Here is an 8,232-nt window from a genome sequence, read left to right as displayed (position 1 = left end):
TGTCGAATCGTACGGTGTCGAATAATTTGGTGTCGAATAAATCTGTGTCGAATCGAGCGGTGTCGAATCGTACTGTAGTCAATAGAGTATCACCCCTTTTTACCGTTGCGGACAAGTGTCGGATATATCCGCCCAACTCTCGCGCTGCGGCTAGCGTACGTCTGCCGTCGTAGGCGATAAGATACACATGAGGATACTAGCCTAAGACGTCAAGTGGCCTCTCAATGAAATTAGAGACGACTACATTTGTTTGTTTACGATTTTGTTAGATTTCATAAAAAAAGTTATTTGTTAGTAAATTTGTTTGTTTATAATTTTTAGGATTTTTTGAATAATTTATTTGAATAAAGCCTTAATTTGTAAAACGCAAATATGCGACGTGAATATTTTCTTTACTGCACGCTCCAATACCTGTCGTCCACAGCGACGCTCACCCGTCGAGCGTCTCCGTCCGCAAAGGGTTAATCTTCAAGTAATTGTAATATATGTTTAATTGATTACATCGATCTGCAACCTTATTCAAATGAACAGCGCTTATTTTAGAATAGAATTTTCTGAACAATAAACCCTTCTTATTTTATTTCTCGCGGAGACGGACCCGACCAGTGACTCGTAGTTAAGTGGTGTTGACGTATTTAGAGAGTAATGATCTTCTTATAAACACAGTTCAGACCGAAATTCTCTATCAACTTAGACCACAACTTAATAATTGTGATTACAAAATATTGCAACATTCAAATCCATTGTACCGACTACCTAAAATGCCATTTTTTAGACTGTCGAGCGTGAAGCTTTATGACCATGACCATACTCGCTACTTCAACAAAATTAATTATAATCTATTCATGTCATCTTACTCAAATTGAAATTACGACAACCTCTCTATAATAATAAACAATTATGATTGTGTTTTTATATATATATTGTGAAATTCAGCTTCAATTAATTTAACTTTTCTAGACCTCGTTTAACCAACAAGTAAAAAACAACCACTCGTTTCATTCTCTCAATTTTTCATTAAATTGCTGGGTTCCGTCTTTGATAATTGAGACTCGCGTCTTAGACGTAAAAGGGAACCGACGAGTGAGAATATGTCAGATAAAGAAAAATCGATAAATTTTGTTGATCTGTCTGTGTTGCTGAACTGTCTCGCTCGACCCGTGCATTCTTGACTTTCTTCTTTGTGTCAGTGTGTCGGGATTGAATTCATGTCGGTTTGCTTTAATGTGTTAGTGCGCAGTCACGTACCCCACTAGCGTCTAATAGTAATCATAGGCTCAGGACGTAACAATGTTATAGTATATGCTGTTATATACATTAACTCCTCCCATACGTTGCTATGGGTAACACTGTGAGCGGGCAAAACGCGTAAGACAACCCGATACTTATTCGCGGATCTTTGTTATTTAAGATCTTGATAACTATTGCAAATTTCGCAAAATGGTATAGGACTTTTTGATTCAGTTTTATTCCATCTACTTGCCTATAAGAGATGTTACACCAATTGTTAGACACTCTGTATATGGGTGATTCTCTGTGAACGCGTAAATTTCAACTTTCAGTTTTGATAAAAAATAATTATTATTAACTAACGGATAGCGGTGAATTATGTTTCTTCATACCAGTTTAAGTCACCATTCGTAATATGAATACGTGACTATGCAATATAAAAAACTTATCTATGTTTTTTATGTCAATATACCACGGAGATTACAGTCCACGGAGATTACGTTTTTTGAGAATTACCCATATATTGTTACGTCCTGGGGACTCCACGGGCTCCTTTTTCTTGCAACGCGACGCGCCAACGCATAACAAATTTCCCTTTTAATAAATAATAAAAAGCAATAAATAATCCGAGCAGACCTCCTATCGTTTGGAGACTTGAACTCCAGACGATGGGAGAGCAAACGGAAATCACATCGGCGCCCAAAAAGATAAACCGCGCCTAGTAATAACCCGAAATTTTAAACTTATTGTTTAAATCATCCTAAACAAACCCGGATATCTCCGGGCCAGGAAGAACACTGCTCATAAAAATTAGAGCAGCCGGAGCAAATAGAACTCCGACGCCACGAATAATCCACAAAAACTTTATTATAAACAAATAGCAAAGGGTCTAGGTAGCGTGATCGAAAACCAACACTCTCCTTTTTCCCTTCTCCGGAAAATCGGACGAGCCGACCGAGCCGAGAGATCGTCGCCGATTGGCGATCTCACGAAGTTTACCCGGCCAACTAATCAACAAATAGGAACCAGCGAAGGTTGACCGAGTTTTCCGATTGGAAGAGTCTTCGCTTACTCAGAATTGTATATAAGCCGGGACTCTCGGGATCAGAACCATAGATCGGGATAGAGCCGCAGATTTTAGAAGTACCACAGCGAGTGAGTAACAGTGAGTGCAGAATGTGAGATCCCAGAGTGAACTACTGTGCCGCAACAGCCTAGAACCTTTTATAAATCAACATCACTGATCCGCAGCAAATAGTAAGTCCACATTGTAATTATTTTTATTTGGAGGTTCCACTGTTCGCGTACTTACCTCCCGACTTTGCGACTGATTTTCGGAGAAATCGAGAAAAATGATTAAAATAAACAAATAGATAGACGCGCTCAAAAATCCGAATTTTTCGAAAGAGCTACTCACGGTGCATAGCCGTTTTGGGTGGTATTAGAATTTTTCGGAAGAGCTACTCACGGTGCATAGTCATTTCGGGTGGCATTCGAATTTTTCGGAAGAGCTACTCACGGTGCATAGCCGTTTCGGGTGGCATTCGAATTTTTCAGAAGAGCTACTCACGGTGCATAGCCGTTTCGGGTGGCGTCCGAATTATTTCTTTTTTCTCCCTAAATCACGGAAACAAACAAAGCCCGCTTATCTCCGAATATCAGTCTTAGAATCATGACACATCCAAATTGATTCCTATCATTAAATCTATCCTAAGAAATGAAACAAAACCGAATTTGTCAATTGACATAAGGAAATACATTTCTAAGATGATCTAAGTTGCGTAAATACGAGTTAAAGAGGCTGGCTGCACTAAACAACTCGTATTCCCCCTCTCTCTCACACTTGCACCCTAGCTTATAGATTACTTTGTACGAAACGATTATGCGCTCCGTCATTGTATTAGTTTCAACACACCTGTATGTTAGTAATTTGCTAAGATTTGTCTTTTTTTTAATAAATATAACTTTATAATGTGTGGAATCAAACTAAAGAATTATTCTTTGTTATCCTTCTCTTCGTACAACCCACTCTCACTTCCTTGTTAAAATCGCTAGATGCCGTTCTTGGTAAATGAGATTTGCGTCTCAGACCTAAAAAGGGACCAACGAGTGAGTGTTCACTAGACAGAGTAAGATCGGCGTACGCCGTTGACCTGTCGACGAATATAAACAAACTCTTTCGACTCTCTCACAGCGGGACTTCCGTGTCCACTGTAAAGAGAGATATGGAAAACGACGCGTTTACTGTTGCGTCACACCACAGCCCGACCGTATCCATGGGCCAGGACGTAACAATATCTTTCTTTCTCTTTCTCTTTAACTCTGTTTTTCTCTTTCTGTCTCTGTATTTCTCTTTGTTTTTTTTCAGTTTTTTTTGATAATCTCTCTCTCTCTTTGTGTCAGTTTTTTGCTGATTTGTAAGTACCGCTCAGACGTGTTTAATTTTGCTTCGTATCACAGTGAGATAGAAACTTAAAAAAGCTGTCAAAAATAAAACTGTCGACGGATTTGCGTAAAACTTAGTACCTAGAGGTTTTTGGGACAGCTGATTTCGAATCTGAGTTAAAAGAATAAAATCCAATATGGCGGCCACAATTACAAAATTTTGACGGATTTACATGAAACTTGTTATTTAGAGATTTCTGGGATCGTTGATTTCGAATCTGATGTCAAAAGAAAAAATCTAAACTTGTGGATCCAATATGGCGGTCACACTTACAAAATTGTGACGGATTTGCATGAAACTTGGTACCTACGGAATTTTTTATAAGATTTTAAAATGTTTAAAAAATGTTTCAAATAAAAATCTATACTTGAACTTATTATGCACTGATTAAACAGGAATACTAGTAGTTATCAGAGCCTACCACAATCACAGTGGGAAAGAAACCCGAAAAAGTGGCTAAAAATCAACTAAAATTTTGCTGTTTTACATTCTCCTTTTTCGTCGGTTAATTGAACTTCATCTAATAACTTGAAAGTTTTTTGAAATCTAGATACATCTTCTAAATCGTAACAATTAGCATCAGTATTCGATTTGCTTTCAGAATTTGATCTAGGAAGAGCAAGTAGATTACAAACTTCAGGAGGAAGAGGTAACTGCTTTCTTTTACTGCTTTTTTGAAGACGTGAACTTAAATTTATACTTGAAATCAATAGATCGGAAGTATTCATAATACGGTTAAATAGATCTTTTATATTGCATAGTCGATTATGCTTGCGGCTATGACTGAGTCTGTAATTTTTGTAGTGCTTGTTCCTACTGGCTTCTTCATCAAGCATTCCAAGAGGCAATTTACTATATTTAATTATGTCTGCGCCGTGTATCAATATCTTATATACAGAGGATGGCATGTTGTACCAAGAATAAAGTTGAACGTAAAGTTTTGCAGTAGAAGTACATAGAACGTCAAATCGATTTACGTTAACTAGATGGCAAGATAATGATACTAACAAGGAAAGTGACGCAAGTGTCCCTCTCCGATTTTGATGAGCTTTGAATATATTGTAGAGTAACTAAAAATAAGAGACCCGTATTTTTTTATGTGCTTTCTCGCACGTTTAGAGGGTGACACTTTCTTGACAAAAAAACGGTGTTTTTCTTTTTATGCGAATGTTGTCAAAACGGTAAGAGATATAAAAACATATTTCAAATAAAAGTTACATGGTTTTTTATAGGCTGTATAACCGCGTAATTGAATGTTTGTTTAATTCAACAATTTTTTATTTACTCCCACTTTTTATTATTATTTTTTTCGCAAATTTCAAAATTTTTTTAAGAACAAGTTGTAGCATATAGTACGCTGAATGCAACCGTATATGATTTTATTATGTTTCAAAATCGCATCTTTAAAAAAAAAGCCGTTAATATCGCACTATGTATATCGCGCTGCATGACTCATCGTTTATGTCGCGCTTTTATCGTAAAAAGCGATAAAAAAACTAAAACAATGAAAATAGCACGTCGTCACGTATTTAATAACGTTCCATTCACAGATCAAAGAGCAAAGTTTACTAAATGTGTTGCTAAGGCATCCCTTCCCCATTGATACTTTATACTTTTAATTTATTTAACAGAAATTACTTTTCTATAATAATATATGTATATAAATTGTTATTATTATTTTAAATATAATGTTGATCGAAATGTCTCACTATTTAAACAAATCACATTGATTCCAGCTATCTCTATCCATGGTCTATCCTGATGGTCTGTCTATCCATGAATCTTAGCTCATTGATCTATTTAAAATTTATTTGTTAATTTAATTTATAATGCAATTCGTATATCAAGCTATGAGATAAACATAATTAATAATTATCCATCTTCCATCAATGTGATTTCAATAACAAAGCAATTGTTTTGTGTTTTTCTTTTTCTCTAAGAGAATGATGCAGTGTTGCCAGATTCTCAAATTGTCTTTTTCCAACCAGGCTTACCAAAATTCTCATTATTTCCCATATTTGTTTATTTGTACAAAATGAACTATTCTTACCTGTGATAACTACTTTTTCAACATAACAGTCCAGGGCCTTAATTTTTGAAAAACTTTCGCACGAAACTCTATTGTTAATGTCACATGTACTATATTGTTGGTTCTAAAAGTAAGAACAAAATCACGTTTGATTGCTACAAAGCAACTTGTTCTGCTTGCACAATACACCAAATATAAGAAATTAAGTTGTGACTGACTTTCATATCGTTATTAAGGCAATTAGGATACTTACGTGGTTGGCACCACTTGGTTTTCCCTCAACTAAATAAGAAAATGTTGCAGATGATGATCTTTTATAGAAAAATTCACATCAGAAAACCAGGAGAAATTTCAGAAACAAAGAGAAAAAAACACGCACGCACTTACAAGTGTATTATACATTTACACAGTTTACAAAACTTTGAACACAATATATTTTGAACTTTGAACACAGTAAATAATTGAGTTTCATCACTTTTTTGTTCGCAGGAAAACACAGAAAATTTGCAAAACGCGTCCGTTCGTGGCTGTCACAATCTTTTGTTTTTTGGCACATTTTTACATAACAAAGATTGAGTTCCGATATTCACTGCCAGTACTAAATATCTACACTTTACGTTACATGTGCTATAGATTTTCAGTACTAGTAGTGAATATCAGAACGCAGTTGAAATTTGTGTCTCTTCTCTTTTCTTTTTTACGGCTACATCTTACGGTTTTAAGGCCTGTTCTACAATACAGTCGTAAGCTGTAAGAAATTGACCAATCACAGACAAATCACAGAAGAATAATCGATTGTGATTGGTCAATTTCTTACGACTTACGACTTACGACTGTATTGTAGAACAGGCCTTAAGGGTCGTCTACAATGGAGAGTTTTAGACCGTAACAGTAAGAAATTGACAAATCACAATCGATTATTCTTCTGTACTTTGTCTGTGATTGGTCAATTTCTTACTATTACGGCCTACAACTCTCCATTGTAGACGGCTCTTTAAAGACCATTGCATAAATCGCCGTACCGTAAAACATACCGTAAGAATTAACCAATCAGAATGTACCCTATACCCTTACCACTTTCACAAATGTTGAAATTTTTAATATAATTGGTCAATTCTTACGTTACGGCTACGGCGATTCATGTGCGAAGCCTTGACTAACTTTTAGTGGACCTTAAAGCTTGTTTATGACTATCTGTCACGGTACGACTTTTATGGCCGTTACAATCTCTTTTTTCATCGTCAAGGCCTTGACGATGTAAAATTTCCCATTTTTAGGTGTTTTTTTTTTAAAAACTTCCCATTTTTCCCTTTTGGTTTTAAGTGGTCAAAAATTCCCATAATATGGGAAATTTCTCTCGATCTGGCAACACTGGGATGATGAATCTTCCTATTTTACCGGCGCTTTTTATTGCACTACTTACTCTGCATCTATTGATCGGAATGGAAAACGCTTCTCCAGAATAAAAGAGAATATGCTAAAATGGCCCGGATAAAAATCAACAAGAAAAGCGAAAAAAAGTTTATGGATTATTATCACGTAGACAACATTTTCACTTTGTATACAAAAGTGGCAGTACGAATCATAACACAACTTGTCTGAGCCATTCTACAGGCATAAACAAATATTTTGATTGTTTTAGAAATAAATTTTGAAGCTTGTAAAAAGAGAAAATGTGACAATAAGATTAGTGCAGAATTGCCGGAAAAACTCATATATCTATCTTTGTCTCTCTCATGTCTCTCTATTCTTGTTTTCATTCGACTCGGTCTCAAGAGATGGCGTCAGCTACCCGACAGCGTAGCTGCTAAGTGGCATTTATGGCGGACTTTTTTTGTCAGTTCAACATCCTCTTAATGCTCTTAAACGTTCTATCCACGAGCATTGCACCACCGTGGCAAATCTTCTACTGTCTAGTAAAAATACCCTTGAGAAAAAAACAGATTGAATCTGCGTTTAGAGTCTGTAGAAAAGCGTTCCTCGAGGTTTCTACTGCTTATCTCTGTTTACTTAAGAAAAACTCTAGTGAGTCTGCTTGTTTATTCGTTGGCAATGTGAAAAACATGATTGCCAGAGCTGTTTCTGACTTGTATGGATCGCTCTCTACCTTTGATGGCGGTGCCTCGCTTTCAAAATGCGCCACCTGAACGCTCGTATTCTTCAGTATTAAAAAAAACCGTTACGCGCGGTCCTTCTTTTGAAGTTTCCAGGACGACTTTTATTGTACTAACAAAAAATATATGTAATACATTTGTGTCTTCTAATAATACTAAAACCGCTTTTTAAAATGCAATCCGGCCTGCAAATTTTAACCTTAAGGTAAATAAAGTTGTATCTACACATAGAAATGGAGTGCGTATTAAGGTCCACACGATTGACTTACCTAAAAAGAACACTAATGAAATTAATCAATGAATCGCTCGTGAAATAGTCATAAATTGAGTTCAAGGGCCGATGCGAGCAGTAAATACAAGCTGGTCGTGTATGAGAATAAGTCTTTATTAAATAAACAGACGTTTCGGTCACA

This window comes from Pseudomyrmex gracilis, unplaced genomic scaffold, assembly GCF_002006095.1.
Source record: "Pseudomyrmex gracilis isolate BER0280 unplaced genomic scaffold, ASM200609v1 scaffold_295, whole genome shotgun sequence".
Taxonomy (NCBI): domain Eukaryota; kingdom Metazoa; phylum Arthropoda; class Insecta; order Hymenoptera; family Formicidae; genus Pseudomyrmex; species Pseudomyrmex gracilis.
Note: the sequence above shows the minus strand (reverse complement) of the source record.